Source organism: Gobio gobio (genome assembly GCF_949357685.1).
Source record: "Gobio gobio genome assembly, chromosome: 10".
In the NCBI taxonomy this organism is placed as follows: Eukaryota; Metazoa; Chordata; class Actinopteri; order Cypriniformes; family Gobionidae; genus Gobio; species Gobio gobio.
Window position 1 is genome coordinate 31,500,897 of NC_137116.1, and position 17,311 is coordinate 31,518,207.

Sequence of the window (17,311 nt, forward strand, 5' to 3'; positions counted from 1 at the left end):
ATTCCTCACTGCTAAATATTCTACGGTCAACCGTTAGTGGTATTATAACAAAGTGGAAGCAATTGGGAACAACAGCAACTCAGCCACAAAGTGGTAGGCCACGTAAAAACACAGAGCGGGATCAGCACATGCTGAGGCGCACAGTGTGCAGAAGTCGCCAACTTTCTGCAGAGTCAATAGTTACAGACCTCCAAACTTCGTATGGCCTTCAGATTAGCTCAAGAACAGTGCGTAGAGAGCTTGATGGAACGGGTTTCCATGGCTAAGCAGCTGCATCCAAGCCTTACATAACCAAGTGCAATGCAAAGCGTTGGATGCAGTGGTGTAAAGCACGCCGCCACTGGACTCTAGAGCAGTGGAGTTGTGAGACCAATCACGCTTCTCTGTCTGGCAATCCGATGGACAAGTCTGGGTTTGGCGGTTGCCGGGAGAACAGTACTTGTCTAACTGCATTGTGCTAAGTGTAAAGTTTGGTGGAGGGGGGATTATGGTGTGGGTTGTTTTTCAGGGGTTGGAAAGTGAAAGGAACTCTTAATGCTTCAGCATACCAAGACAATTTCATGCTCCAAACTTTGTGGGAACAGTTTGGGGATGGGCCCTTCCTGTTCTAACATGATTGCGCACCAGTGCACAAAGCAAGGTCCATAAAGACATGGATGAGCGAGTTTGGTGTGGAGGAACTTGACTGGCCTGCACAGAGTCCGGACCTCAACCTGATAGAACACCTTTGGGATGTATTAGAGCACAGATTGCGAGCCAGGTCTTCTTGTCCAACATCAGTGCCTGATCTCACAAATGCGCTTCTAGAAGAATGGTCACAAATTCCCATAAACACACTCCTAAACCTTGTGGAAAGCCTTCCCAGAAGTGTTGAAGCTGTAATAGCTGCAAAGAGTGGGCCAACTCCATATTAAACCCTACGGATTAAGAATGGGATGTCATTAAAGTGCATGTGCATGTACAGGCAGGTGTCCCAAAACTTTAGGCAATATAGTGTTTGTAATCAAAATTATAAGTAATAAAGTTATATTACCTTATATCATTCTATTGTGAACCCCAAAGTAATAAAATGCAAAAGAAACAAAATAACATTCTTCCGTGACAATCCAACAACTGTATAAAAGCTGAATATACTGCTTAACTTGAATGATATACTTCAACTATGCTTCAGCTTTCTGCTCCTATATAGTGAACACGCAAAACAAATGAAAAAAGTCCCTTGAAGTCTTCTTATTATCTAAAAAAAGGCACATTTTTGCAGTTTAAAGAGTTAGGGCTGTAATAAATACAGGTGTGATATTCATAAACATATATATGTCAGGTACTTAGTGACATTTTCTGAGTCTCATTCATTAAAAATCACTTACATCATCTTTAATTAAACCTCTTCTAACTGAGACATCATCCTCATCAAGATCTCTGCTGCCCTGTAAGATCCCGGAGTACATAACACAACCTTTAAAAAGGTTCAAAATAACACCCAGTCACTCTTGCTACAGACGCATGAGGCCACAATTCACCAGCAGTGAAATATTTGTGACTGTACACGTCTGTGTCTGTGTAAGGACAGGTTTCTTTAAAACAGCACATGCTTGTGCTGGCTAAAGCTACACTGAAATGAGAGGTTTACTCAGAGACAAATGCATGTCTGATGCAATGGAGTGACAGCCATAGCGAGGTCAGGAGACTGTCACACTCTTGCATAAACACAAATACATTACAGAAATCGAATTATGTTTACTTCGGATATCACAAACACCCGAATTATCGTTCCTCTGTCTGAGAGGACAAAGAGCTTTATTTAGCCAATGACAGCAAAATGGTATGACATTACGTAATGCCTTTCAGATGAGACAGAGAAGCGAGGGAGAGTCTGTAGATTTGTGGGAGTATTGATTTAAGGGGGTGAATGCCAATTTCCTGCTCAGGAACTGATCAGGGATCATCTCCTGTCCAGCAGCGCCCATAAAGAGGTCATATCATGCATATTTCATCATTTTATTTTTTTTCCCTTGAAGTTTTCTGATCCACTTAAAATTTAAGTAGGGCTGGGTGGTATTGAATATTTATTGTATAAAGCAATGATGTGCTACTGATTAAAATTAAGCAATCTTGTGCTTCTTATCTGGTCATTATTGTTTTATTAAAGATCCTTTCTTGTCTCATGACTATGGGCAAAGCAAAGATGCTTTAAAGTGCCCTTATTATTGTTTTTGCGAATATCCCCTTTCATGCAGTGTGTAATATAGCTGTGTGTGAATGTAAACATTCTGCGAAGTTGTAAAGTCGAAAGTGCACAATGTCTCTCAAAAGAAAGAATCGACTCTGAACCGCCGAAACGAGTCATTTTTTGTTCAAAACCTCATGTGTGACGGTTCTACGTCACTAGAAATTATGCATAATGCCCACCTATGTTGTAAGTTGTCTGCCCGCGAACAACTTGTCCTGCCCTCAAACACGTCATTTTACTGACGACTGCTTCTCAAATCTCGGAGTTCAATGTGAGATTCTCAAAACGCTTGCTCTTGCAGTACTCCGTTTATTTGGACCTTGCTCCTCAGAATCACAACCTGTAAGTATGATTAATTATTGATGTATATATTTTCTACAGAGTGTTCAAAATACGTAGTTTTGTGTAGGTCTCCGGCTAACCGGCTAACTCACGTCATTACGGTCTTACTGAAATACTACTACTAATCAGCTGTGGGCCACTATTACCTAAAACTGTTTCTGTTAATGCAGGCTGTCTGTCGTTCTTACTACTTTGAGTAAAGATAAAAGATGGACAAGATTTGTTTTGCAGACTTTATAGTATGCGCTGTTATTGATACAGTTCCCGCACATGCACCGCAATAAATTAGAAATATACACATGGGTTTGTTGATGGACGTACACTTGTTAATGCTGATGGTGAGGAATTACAGCTGCAACATCTCATAATGTACCTCAAAATGAGCAGCGTATCACTCAGAAACATCATGCTCAAGACATACTTGCGATGGAGGTTCAGGTTGAATAATTAGTTCTTCCCATGTTTCATCATCTGATTGATATGGTAAAAATCGATTAAATAAAAACAATACAATAAATACACAAATGTTGTATATTACTATATATACTGGTGCATATAAATGAAATGAATATGACTAGGTTCATTTTCCTTGTGTTCATTTAGTGAAAACTGTGTCGAAAACATCTTAACTATTTGGAATAGCCTAATTTTGCTGCTGTGACTTATAAATAATACTTTTATATAAATTCTCTGATCATATCGGAAATGTAACTTTTGTAATGTTGTTGAGTTTCTTAGTTTAAATAAAAGATCTTTTAAAACTGAGAAGTAAGTTTTGTGTTCTGAAAGTTGCTGTATAATTATTACAGTACATCAAATTCTAATCTCTTATTACAAAAATCAAACAAACTTCAATTTCTCATGATATGACCCTTTTAATAACAGCTTGGCCCAGCCTAATATATCATAATTCCAGTTTGTACTTCCAAAAATTAAACTAACTTGTGTGCAAATTTATTCATCTAACACTCTGTTAAATTCTTTTATCAGAAGATAGAAAGTGTCCCATTCATGGCTTTGATTTAGTAAAAGGGTGCTCATAAAGCCCTGTGTGTAGTATGAATTATTAGCAGAGATCTTACTCCCTCCATCGTTTTTCGGCAGACTCTCTCCTCTGGGTGCACTTCCTTCTATCACGGTAATGCAACAGAATGAAACTTACAAATCTAGCCCGTCAGAGAGACAAAGGCAAGAGGAGAAACACAAAGACGGGAGAAATCGCCTCGTCCGCATTGCTAATCATACTTCACAGGCATTCTACTTGCTGTCATGGGGAAAAACGTGACTATGAAATGGGAAAAATGTTACTGCGGGAACAAACTGCTGCAGTTTGCAAGTGAAATGAGCAGTGGTGTAGAAGTGATCCAACACAAATCAAGATTAGAGTCAAGTCACCTTTATTTATATAGCGCTTTTTACAATGCAGATTGTTTCAAAGCAGCTTCACAGTGTTAAACCGGAAAATAATGCAACAGAATTTGATTCGGCTGTACAGCCGCTCTGGAGAAAACGGTGATGTCATCTAGCTCATTTCAATTATCATATAGTGACAATGCGGGCAATTCAGTAATTTAGTTGAAAATTTAGTAGTAGTGATGCACCGATCATGATTTTACATGGCCGATTCCGATACTGATTTTTTTCAAGAAAACTGGCCAATTCCGATACCGATTTCCGATTTTTACTTTTTTTTTTACACAATAAAAGAATGAAAGTATACATGAACAAGATGTTTATTTGGTATTTTAACAGGCTAAATTGGCTTTTGGCTAATGAAAACAAGTCCGCAATCTGAAATTAGCAGGAAATTGAATTGGAAATTAAAAGGCTGAAAGGTGAAATTAAAGGCAACAACTGCATATTCTGCAATCCAAACAAAGATGTTACTTAAATCAGCATTTGTTTTTAAATTCAGTGTAAAGAAAAAAAGTCTTAACCAGTGAAATTAAATCAAACCAAAGTATATAATTGTTCCAAAATGTTAAATCAAATAATGTTTACTGCAACGAAAAAAACTAAGATGCTACAGCAGGTGCTTTTTAAATCAAATTAAGTCAATATAATTTTAAGGTAAAATAAAAGGTAACACTTTAGAATAATGGTCATTAATTAACATTAGTTAATGTATTAACTAACATGAACTAACCATGAGCAGTACATTTGTGACTGTATTTGTTCATCTTTGTTAACGTTAGTTAATATAAATACAGCTGTTCATGGTTTGTTCATGTTAGTTCACAGTGCATTACTGTTAACAAGATTTTAATAATGCATTAGTAAATGTTGAAATTAACATTAACAAAGATTAATAAACGCTTTATAAGTGCAGTTCATTATTAGTTCATGTTAACTAATGTCGTTAACTAATGTTAACTAATGACCATTATTCTAAAGTGTTACCAAATAAAAATGATCATCCTATAGGCTACAGAACTGATAGTATTTCATTTCAAAAGTGCATGCATGTTCTTCTTTAGGCTACAAAAATAAGTATTTCGGCTTTGTCACAAGTTAGTCTGTTTCGATCTCATCCGATTCAACATGTGAGAAGCTGAGCTGAGCTGAACAAACGCTCACTATCTACGCTTGTGCAGGGCGCGGAGAGGTAAGCTCGCGCAGGAAAGCGGCTCTTCATTCCCTTCAGCATCTCGTCTCTTCTCTCCGTTCTCCAGTTTCCGTTTGCAACACACAAGTGACATGTTCGCGATTGCAATATAGGCGTATGTGCACGCGGGCGCACTTCTGGAAAAATCGGCAGAAAAATACAAAGAAAACCGGCCGGTGCATCCCTATTTAGTTGAATATTTAGTGTCCCCAGCTGAGCAAGCCAAGCCAAAGGCTACAGTGGCAAGGAACCAAAACTCCATCAGGTGGGCATAGAGTGAAAGATTATAAGTTAATAATGACTTGATTGGCAAAAGTTAGAATTTTGGATTAAAAAATTACATTTCAAAGATTTTGGTCAGGATTAGGGTTAGGGCAAAGTGCATTCATCTTTAAACAGACTTTTAATTCAGACTTAGAGGGCCCTATTTTATCGACCTGAGCGCATTGTCTGAAGCACATGGTGCAGGTGAACTTAGGCCGTGTCCGAATCCACTTTAGCTAATTTAACGATGGAAAAAACGGTCAGCGTGTCAGGCGCATGGTCCAAAAGGGTTGTACCTAGTCTCGTAATGAGTCATGGGCGTAACATGCAATAAACCAATCAGAGTCCCATCTCCCATTCCCTTTAAAATACAGTTGTGCTTGCACAATGGCGGATTCGCTATTTACATGCCAGAATTTGCGAGCGGAGAGACTGAACGGTTCTCCAGTGAGGAATCCTTTTATTTTTAATATTTAAAAATGTTTGTGTGCTACTGTGCATCCCTGTGTGTGCAATAAGCAGTGTACACATATTGTACACCAGTCTATAGGTGCACATAACTAACATGCCCTTTAAATAACACAAAAAATACTGCGCTATTGACTTTAGCAGTTGTCAGTTGCCTCAAAATAGCAACACACCAACAATGTGCCTGAACACACCTCGTTTTCAGACCAGCACGCCCATGGGCGAACAGATGGGTGCAAGTGCATTTGCTATTAAAACAACGTGGCGCTGGACGTGAAAATGACAACTGCGCCGGGCTGAAACTAGCATAAAACACTTGCATCGTGCCTGGCGTCGCATTGCGCCGGGTGTGTGATAGGGCCCTATAAGTTTATAACGATTAAAAAATTACATTTAAAATCTAGGAATTTGGTCAGGCAGGGGAGGACTGGCCATCGGGAGTTTTCCCGTTGGGCCGCTGGACCATGTCTATATATTTATCTGCTACGTAAATATATATGGAGAATGAATAATAGTACATTTACATAGCCTAGTCTATATCCTTCCCTCAGCCCAGACAAATGGCCCACGCGGCCCACGTGAGGGAAAAACTGATCTGTCTCAGTGGTGTAAAAGCGGCTGTCAATGTCAAAATGTTTGAGACATCCAATCAAATCGAAGGAGGCGGGATTTATTGTCCACAGAAGCAGCACGGCATTTGAGTGCGAGCCGAGGTAAGATAAACAGCTGAACTTGAGGAGTCAATACAGCGATATTTCCCGACTGTTTACGGTTAACAAAATTTAAACAATGGACATTCCTTTCTAGGGATACAAACTACTGCTGACCTTTTCGAATTTCTCAGATTGTAATGCCATTTACGTTAGTCGACACACAATGCACAAAGAAACATTAACATAGCAGTTTTCAGCATATCAGAGTGCATGTTTGTGTATCTGTTTCCAGGCTTTCTTCAGTAATATCACAGTCATTTGAAAGCGATTTATAAAACTCAAAATATTACTTTCACTAAAACATGGTCAAACGGACAACTTTCATATTTAAAGTAGCCTATGTCCAGTGAAGGAATAATTTATTATAATTTGCTAGTTAGTTCTCATGCATTATTTTACACACTAGCAATCAACAGGTTGAAATAATAAAGACTTTTTCAATGTTTTTGAAAGGAGAAGGCTGAATTTATTTGATTAAAAATACAATAAAAACACAATATTAAGAAATATTAATACAATTTCTAATAGCTGTTGGGAATATATAGTAAAGTGTAATTTATTCCTGTGATTCAAAGCTGAATTTTCAACTCTTTGAAAATCATTACTCCAGTCTTCAGTGTCACATGATCCTTCAGAAATCATTCTAATATGCTGTATTTTTCATTAAAAAACAAAACAAAATAAAACTCCAGGACCAATATCATTTTTAAAATTTAATTTTTAAACAATTAGAGCTTTATTCCCTAAATTAACAGATACTATAACCACTAGAAAGGCACCATAAAATTCTGCACTACATATAAGTCTTCTAGACCATAGCATTGCTTTATATGGACTGATTGTATGGTGGGTTTTGAACTTAAGTGATATTAAACTTCACTGTATGGAAAAGAAAAAAAAATCTACATTATTTATTAAGTCATTTATTATTGTTAATGTTAAGCATTTCAATAAAAAAATTACATTTATATTTCTGTATAAATAGCATCTATATTTTTATGTAAGTGGTGTTTAAAATTGCTTTAATGAGCATAATGAGCTGGCGAGATTATGGTGAGATGTGTTGCAGACCGGTTGTTATGGGCCGCTTTGTGCCAAAAAGTCCAGGGCCACTTTTTTTGCCCCAGTCCGCCCCTGTGGTCAGGATTATGGTTAGGACAAAATGCATTCATATTTAAACACTATTCAGACTCACTATTTATAGGAGAAAGTCAAAATCACTTTTAGCGCCACACAGTGGACATTTCATCAGGACACTGCAGTGATTTATACGGCAACTTATTTCAGGTATACAACCGCATATGCATGGTCACGTGTTTCTCATTAGATCAAGTTGAAAATGAGAAAAAGGAGCAGCCAAAAATTGTAGTGTTTAATCAGAAGACAGGAGCAGAGGTCTTAAACACAGTCTCACTCTGACCACAGCCCTCCACCAGACAGACACAACAAAAGAAAGACTGGAATCCCTTTAAAGACTGAAAAGGAAAACAAAAACACTGGGTTTCTGAAAAAAATAATAAAACATGCGTATATTTGAAGATGAACGGTATGACTAAAAAGAGGGTGAGACGATGTTATAGTTAGACTGCTAGTCAGTGGAACTCATGAAAAGCCTATGAGCATGAATGAGTAATGGCAGACTGTGGGTGCGGCACAGAGAAGACTCCAGTAGACTCTGCCCCGCTCTTTTATTAATTCACTTGCCATCTTCCCTTCTGTGCCCTCTCTCTTCTTCTTGCATCTAGACTTCTCCTATATCACGCCATGAAGATGCAAACATGAAGATTTATAGAAACAAAAAAATCCACTAACAACAGGCAGGGTTGGGAAAAATTCAGAATTTAGAAAAAACTTGAGAATTGAATGAGTGTGAACCAGAAACAAGTTGCAGCACCCCTCAGGATGCCGAATTAGAATTGCAGGAATGTACTGATTTACTGCAAAGAAAATCTGCAGTAAATCAGATTTTACTGATTAAATTCAAAGAAATGCGATACAGTCAAACAAGGAAGGAGGAATTTCATTCGTCCAACACAAGTTTTGTGACAAAACATAAATAATTATGAATAATCATTAATGATGTCTTTTATGATGCAAGTCTGCTTTTTGTTGTTTGCATTCATTTTGAACAGTGGTGGTCCATGAGATGAAAATTGCTTTATTAAATATTATGAAATATATACATTACCGTTTAAAAGTTTGGAGTCGGTATACGGTTTCTGAAAGTCTCTTTTGCTCACCAAGTCTGCATTTATTTGATAAAAAATACATGTGCAAATAATATTACAATTTAAAATAACTTTCTATATATTTTAAAATATAATTTACTCCTGTGACGGCAAAGCTGAATTTTCGGCATCATTACTCCAGTCTTCAGTGATTCCATGCTCAAGAAACATTTATTATTATTATCAATGTCGAAAGCAGTTGTGCTGCTTAATATTTTTGTGGAAACTTTTTTTTCTCCAAAACTACAGCATTTGTTTGAAGTAGAAATCTTCTGTAACATTATAAATGTCTTTACTTTCACTTTTAATCAATTTAATGCATCCTTGCTGAAAAAAAAAATAAAAAAATACCAGCCGAGGTTTCATTTCAATTTTCAAACATTAATACCATTTAATGTTTCAGGAAATTCCCCATGTGTTCTGGTTATGATAAAATGTTTATGTGGGAAAATGTCCTGTGGGCGAAAATGCCTTGTTGATGCTAGAGGTCAGAGGAGAATGGGCCGACTGATTCAAGCTGATAGAAGAGCAACTTTGACTGAAATAACCACTCGTTACAACCGAGGTATGCAGCAAAGCATTTGTGAATCCACAACACGCACAACCTTGAGGCGGATGGGCTACAACAGCAGAAGACCCCACGGGTACCACTCATCTCCACTACAAATAGGAAAAAGAGGCTACAATTTGCACGAGCTCACCAAAATTGGACAGTTGAAGACTGGAAAAATGTTGCCTGGTCTGATGAGTCTCGATTTCTGTTGAGACATTCAGATGGTCGAGTCAGAATTTGGCGTAAACAGAATGAGAACATGGATCCATCATGCCTTGTTACCACTGTGCAGGCTGGTGGTGGTGGTGTAATGGTGTGGGGGATGTTTTCTTGGCACACTTTAGGCCCCTTAGTGCCAATTGGGCATCGTTTAAATGCCACGGCCTACCTGAGCATTGTTTCTGACCATGTCCATCCCTTTATGACCACCATGTACCCATCCTCTGATGGCTACTTCCAGCAGGATAATGCACCATGTCACAAAGCTCGAATCATTTCAAATTGGTTTCTTGAACATGACAATGAGTTCACTGTACTAAAATGGCCCCCACAGTCACCAGATCTCAACCCAATAGAGCATATTTGGGATGTGGTGGAACGGGAGCTTCGTGCCCTGGATGTGCATCCCACAAATCTCCATCAACTGCAAGATGCTATCCTATGAATATGGGCCAACATTTCTAAAGAATGCTTTCAGCACCTTGTTGAATCAATGCCACGTAGAATTAAAGCAGTTCTGAAGGCGAAAGGGGGTCAAACACAGTATTAGTATGGTGTTCCTAATAATCCTTTGGGTGAGTGTATATTATATATATATATATATAAAGACTACAAAACTACACTTATCACAGATATATATTTATTTGAACTACTAAAATTAAATACAAATCTGGGTCCTGTTTGCTACCTCAATGCAAATTTGAATTAAATGCTAAATAGTGACACAAACACTGTAAAATTCCATATTGCTCATATACAATACACACATCCAGTTCTTCCATGCTATAGGTGGACGCCTGCACAATCCACTTATAACATCAGTTGGGTGTCATTAATAGCGCACCTGATCTTTCCCAGCACAGTGCATATAGACGTTACACACTGTCAGAATGACTTTGCCACGGTCAAACCTGCTGTGCTTAAAAAGATTAAAAAGTGTTTGTGTTTGGTGGTAATGCTCAAGACGGCAGCTACATAACAAAGGACATTGACACATGACCTCCATTACTTAAAGACAGAAAGAGGGAGACTGCGGGGCTCCATAGAGACGGCAAAAACTATGAATATTTTATGAATAATGAAAAGTGAATTGAGCTTGTATGCCTACTAAGAGTAATACTGATATTAATGTAAAACTGCAGGTGATGGTGTCACCAAGTAAATCACATGAGCACTTCCTGAAACAAGAGAGCTTCCCAGCACCCACCATGACATCATAACAACATCATATAATGAGCTACTTCAATTTGGTTTTGCTTGGATGACAGCAGCACTCGGGTTGCATGAACTCCTACAGTTTGTGTAAAACCTGCTGATCATGTTCTCCAGCCTGTTTTGAGATGATCCTCTTGAGCTCCAAAAAAAAAGCAAGAACATCTGACAAAGAGTCACGTGATCAACGTCACAAATGTACTTAGATTAGTGCCCTGGAAAAAGTGTAGAATCTGGCATATTTCATCATATTTGTTTGTTTTAATTTTTTTCTCAATTCTAAATTAGGCTTTGAATCTTTTGTTCAACCCAGGCTCACTTTCAAAATGTCCAGTGAGTTGAACTAAGAGCTTGTTCAGTTTTATCTGAAACAGATGAACATAAATCTGGCAACGTATTATTTACGTTGGTTTTGTATCATTGCATTTCGGAAGTGAAATGTCCAGTGAGTGTCGCCAAGGGGTTAAAGGTGCAGTAAGTGATTTCTGAGAAACACTGTTGATAATTGAAATTGACACCCAAAAAACACACCCCACCATTCATTGCTCCGCCCCCCAAAATAATGAACACGCAACACAGGCAACCACTAACAATTGGAACATCAGACAATTCGAGCAAGTACGGAGGAATCAGCCATGATTCAACAACAGCATATCTTGGTTCTGTGAATCATAGTAAAAAACAATGTTACTCACGTATCGAGCAGAAACCAAGCAGCCTCTGTGTCCGTTTTCTGGCCTTCCCACTCTCTAACGTCTTCCAATATTAAGTGTATCCACCCCCTACTGGTGATTGGCTGTCAGTGTGTTTTGGTGCTCCGTGGATTGGTTTTTTCTCCTATTTACACAGCAGGACTATATAAAAACAAAATAAAAATTTTGTACCAAGCGAGTTACCAAGCAAGTAGCTTGGTTATATGATGCAAAGTGACAAAATGTTTAGTTTACAATTTTATTGTTTACAAATGTATTTGTTTACAAATCTTCCACTATGGGGTACAACGGGCTAAAGGTGCCCAAGGGGGAAAGGCGCTTTTGATTTTATTTAAACCACAAAAACTTGCCGCAGCACTTTCCAAGACCTCCGCTTTTCAAGATGCACATGGAAATTTGTCTGATTCTTGATGCAATTGCAAAGTTGATTCTGCTCTAATTTGATCTAATATTTGATGTTTCTTAAAATGTTGTAGGTTTAAGAAGCAAATGAGAATCACTAAAATTATTGAATATATTTTGAGACCAAGGCTTTCAGTTTTGTTCAAGGTAATTAAAGCAACGATTTTTAAATAACGGAAGAATATGTAAAAGTATCGTATTTGTGGTATAAGCAAGCGGCAACCCCCCGCAGTTTCTCTTGAAGCCAATACGGAAGTGACTTAAACTGCAATTCATCGACTGGCTCCAGAAGGGAGCAGAATCTCATTGAGCCCCATGTTAAAATGCCCAACTTTACAGCAGAAAAACACACGTTTACAGTCTGTTACAAATTGTGGTTTTGGTCTATTCGGCTAATTTTGCCCCTCATGACAACTGGAAGGAGGGGGGGGGGGGGTATATTTTTATAACTAATTCGTTTACATAATATAAAGCTTTAAAGTTCTGCATAATTAAGGGGGTGGCCACTTTGTGTGACAGGTGGATAGCCATTTATCTGCTGTCTGTTAGTCAGCGCGTCACCTCAGCTCCACCCACGTCCCGCCTCTTTGCCCATTTTCTGTTATCCAGGAGTGACGCGTGCTAACAAGATGGCAACGGCCCGCTCGACCCGACTTTGCGCTTCAAAGCGGCTCTTCAGAATCCTATGGGTGACGTCACGGACATGGGTAAAAGGCACCCCTGCTGTTGGGGCGAAAGGCACAATAATTAATGATAATAAATAGCTGGCTGACTTTTCGATTTGTTGACATGACATGGTTAGATTCAGATTGTAAATATAATATATTAAGTTGGGAGTCCACTTTAGATATAATCACCTGAAAGCATCATATTTAAATCTGATATTAATGATATCATATAATAAAATATAATTTATTGTTACTACTGTAAATCTATATTCAATTATTATGGGATCTCATTCAATGCTTTCAGAATCTTTAATTTTTTTAAATATATTTTTATATTAATATATTTTAATGACAGTATAACAGTATAGTACAAACTTTACTAAAGTCATTGTTTTGAATAAGTATTAACTTAGACATTAAAAAAAATATTTTTTTAGCTAAAGTATTTGTATCAATACTGTGTGCACTGCCTTTTGCCCCTTCTACCCCGTGTGTGGGGTTAAATCCCCCCCGCCACCTCATACATTTATAAGATTTGCAAACAAAATAAACCACTTTTATGATTTATTTTCACACAAAATCTGTTGTTCCATAAATGTTCCATAAATGTTCAATAAAAAAAAAAGTGCTGCAATCATACACTATGGGAATAGCGAAGGAGTGCCTTTAGCCCCGTTGTACCATAACGTATTGTGCAAGGAACCACATGAAAGTCTTTATGAATCGATAATCTGCAATCATGATTTGTGTCAAAAAGAAATAAAAGTTGTCGGCGTTTCACTGCCAGAAGTGTTCATTTCAGCTGGAAACTGCAGTGAATAGTATGCATACGTACATTTTTTGGAGTTCTGCGAAAATGTAGGTAGAGCGTTTTTTTCCAATGAGCTACGTTGTTTCTGGATCCACTGACAGCTTTCTTTAAAGCCTCTGACCATTATTCAAGTCCTTAACACAACAGGCATCCTATTTGGCCTTTACCGTACACTATAGTCTATAAATCCAGACAATATTTCAAAAGATAAGTTAACCCTAATAGTAAACTCTCAGAAAAAAACTGTACAAAAGCTGTAATTGGGGCAGTAAACCTTTGTACCTAAAAAGTGTATATTAGTACCTCAAAAGGTGCGTATTGGTACCAAAAATTTACATATTAGAACCTTTTTAAAGGGTACTGTACCAATGACAGCAATAAATCATAACACACTGATGAGGTATAAAGCAAGCATCAGAAACAGCGTGCACCCCATCACCATCTGTATCCCGTGTCTAACTGCTTACCGTAAATTAACCGTTAAATCACAGGCACTGCAAGCACTTCAGAAGGGATATTACACGGCAAATGGGCCCATTTATGGGCTGGTAGACATTTTAGAGTGCTGTTGATGCTGACATTTGCTCTGATCCAACTGACGTTGGTCCCTACAGTCAGAGGGTGAGGCATCCCCCCGCCCCGCTCCACATGAGACAAAAGAATCCCCCTGACATTAGTACTTAAGACTGTTGTTCTTTCTCCCCATACTGTCTCTCACTCTCACCCTTAACAGCTCTTTTTCTTGACCTCCAAATTCTCTCTCCTCTCGCATTAATAATCAATGAGCTGCAGCGTTAGAGGAGACTCTAAAAACAGTTATATCCTAGTCCTGATAGTCACTTTGCGCTGAATCGCACACACAAACATCCAACATCCAGTGCTTTGGAGAGGACCAGCCCTTGAGTCACACCCACATACTCCTGCATGATGTAAGCTATATGACGGCATATTATGAACAGCACAAAAAAACAGCAGCAGGTTAGCTGCAACTGAATATCAGATATTATTATAGATATCAAGTTTTCGTTTCAATTAGATAATCCACTTAGAGAATATCGAGCGTATATAAAGAAGGCAATACAAAAATCTTGATAAATAAAATGTGGGACTCTTTCATGGCAGCATCTGATTGGTCAGTGCACATCAACACATGCACGTGAGAATGGCTGGGGATGAGCAGGATCATAAACAGCACCTGCATTGCGGACAGCGCAAAAATCAACGAGATAAACCGCCATCCTAAAAAAATGTAAATAGTTACATCAGAAGACATTTAAAAGGCTAGAAACACAAGACGGTGTCTGTTGCGCTTCACTTCAAAGCCTGTGAACATTGGAGAAAAGACGGCACGTGTTCAAAACAATAAGCATCTGCTAAGGAAAATCCATAGATTTTTTTGATTAACAAAAAATATAAAACAAAGGTTGACGCATTAATACAAAACATTCAATTGATAGTGAATTCAAAGCAGTTCTTTTTTTTTTTTACATTTCAATTTTTTGGGGGGGGATTAGGCTATAATAATAATCATGATAAATAATTCAACTTAATCTAAAATGCAATTTCGATCTCCAGGTTGTAGCCTACACAACCTCCAAAAGCAGCCAGAATGTGTCAATGTCAATAATGTGTTCAATGACATCTACTGTATATGCCACTTTATAACACCATCTTCTTCAGCATTGTCTCTAGTTACTGTCACAATAATAATCAGCCACGGGCTCATTCGAGTCGATTAATGATCTCATCCGTTCGTAAATACGCAACAAGCAGCAAACAATAACAACAACAACCGCTATCCGTGCCAGAGCTAAGCTGCATACGTGCCAGTACTGTTTTCAAAACCATGTAGTAGCCCACAGTAAGCATTCTTCGAAACACATCGCTTCAGTCAGCGGCTCGAGCGCGAGCAGGTGCAGCCGAGATGCGACCTGCCCTTCCACGCGCATTACACCGGGAGCGATCGAGCGCAAAGAAGCGGCCGACACCTACCAGGAAGACGGGCTGAGATTAGTAAATGTCTGATGGGTAGAGATGGGCTTGGTTCTGCTGTCTGCGGGCTGATGAGAGGAGAGCTTTGCGGGGGGTTTTCTCCTCGCCGGGGCAGAGAGAGAGAGGGCTGTGTCTGTCATCTCCCGGAGATACAACACTAAATAAAGCAGTGCATGCCGGGATACTGAGGAAAACGCGCGCGCGCGCACTTCTGAGGGCCTCTGGCGCAGGTGAAACGCACGTAACGTTAGACAAGTTACTTTATTATCGTCGTACTGTTAGTGATGAATAGTTGAATGGCTATCCTATTATTCTGATGTGCACTATGATATCTGGCGATGGCGAGTTAATTGTGTCAACCGATATGTAGTTGACCCGTGAAGCGTCATCATCACTATAGAAACAGCGCGCGCGCTTGATACGCGTCTCCGAGAAGTCTTTATTTCTCTAGCCCATCGTGTAAATTAAAGTTATAGTCCTCATTATATCAACTCTGTAACATATAAAAACATGTGGTTTCAAAAGGAACATGTGCATATTGTTTCTGGAAATATAGGCTAACGTTTAGACAAATAATTTAGGCCTACTTTTAATAATTGTGTCAACATGTCAAAAACGAAAGACAGAATGGCTGTTTCTTTGCTTTTAATGAATTTTGACAATCTATTTCCCCTTTTATTTCTATTTGTAACGATTTACGTATAGGCTATTTATTCTCATTCATTCTGTAGCTCAAACAATGATCTTAGATCTACAGATAAAGGCATCTGCTAAATGTGTGCATTTAGGGTTAGGTTTATGAGGATATGATGTTTGTATAGTGCAATAAAAATTAAAATTTGCTATAAAAGTGCTAATAAAATAAGGTGTACAAAATGTAAAAAAAAAAAAATTCACGCAGTTGCCTAGAAGTGAAAAAGGTCACCGGATCCACTGTTATGCTTTTCAGTCATTTTTAGAACAGTTAAACAATTTATAATAACTTTCATTAAAAGTCATTAAAGCATTATGCTTAGCTGTCCACTTAATTTCTGAAAAAATATTATACTATGTAGGCTAATAAAAACTGTATATTTTTAAGCATGCATTTCCTTTTTTCCATAACAGTCAATAAACTTCAATAAACACTGATTTTAATTCTTGTATGATATTTGTTTTATTCTAATATGATTGTCTTTTACACATAAAACTAATTTTAAGCAGGTGTAAAGTTCGCAGTAATAAACATTTGGACGATTAGCCATTATTTTAATAGTCTTTAAAAGGAGTTGTATTCTGTGATGCCATAACTGTTCATAATATTTAAGAGTCAAGTTAACATATTTTTTTTTTCTCTACACAATATGAATCTTGTTTTGGTTAGTGTCTGATCATGAGAACACGAGGAGCATCTTCTTGCCAAGATATAATCTCCTGGATTAGTTAAATTATAAAAGCCTTCAAAAGTGCAGACTGGAACTCCACCAAGAGGAACATTCCACAACAAAACCAATTTGTTTGAGTGAAGACTCGGCATTTTCTGAAAATACAAAACAGACGTGTCCTTCATAGTCAGACCTCTCCTGCAGCCCGGTTTAAATAAAATTGTAGTTGCTAATTTGAGGCAGTTGTACAAATTATTTTGAGAGTTCACAGCAACATCAAATCAATTCTTAGAGCTAATCCTGTGGAGAATAATGAGTATTCAAACCTCTATAACAAGAGTGGAGACATGTTCTCTGGAGTGACCAATCACGCTTCTCTGTCTGGCAATGCGATGGACAAGTCTGGGTTTGGCGGTTGCCAGGAGAACGGTACTTGCCTGACTGCATTGTGCCAAGTGTAAAGTTTGGTGGAGGGGGGATTATGGTGTAGGGTTGTTTTTCAGGGGTTGGGCTTGGCCCCTTAGTTC

General features: G+C 38.2%; 1 protein-coding gene across 2 annotated transcripts in view; it reads right to left on the minus strand.

The window, feature by feature from the left end:
• The window catches only part of ccdc92 (coiled-coil domain containing 92), a 31,034-nt gene extending 15,458 nt beyond the window's left edge, over positions 1-15,576 (minus strand). Inside the window, exons 1-2 of one of the 2 annotated variants that reach the window (XM_079826933.1) lie at positions 15,421-15,576; positions 11,530-11,688 (exon numbers count right to left, since the gene is read on the minus strand). The gene's annotated coding sequence lies outside the window, so the exon portion shown is untranslated. The remainder of the gene's footprint in view (positions 1-11,529; positions 11,689-15,420) is intronic. The other variant, XM_079826934.1, reaches the window with a different exon arrangement.
• Between the last annotated feature and the right edge of the window lie 1,735 nt (positions 15,577-17,311).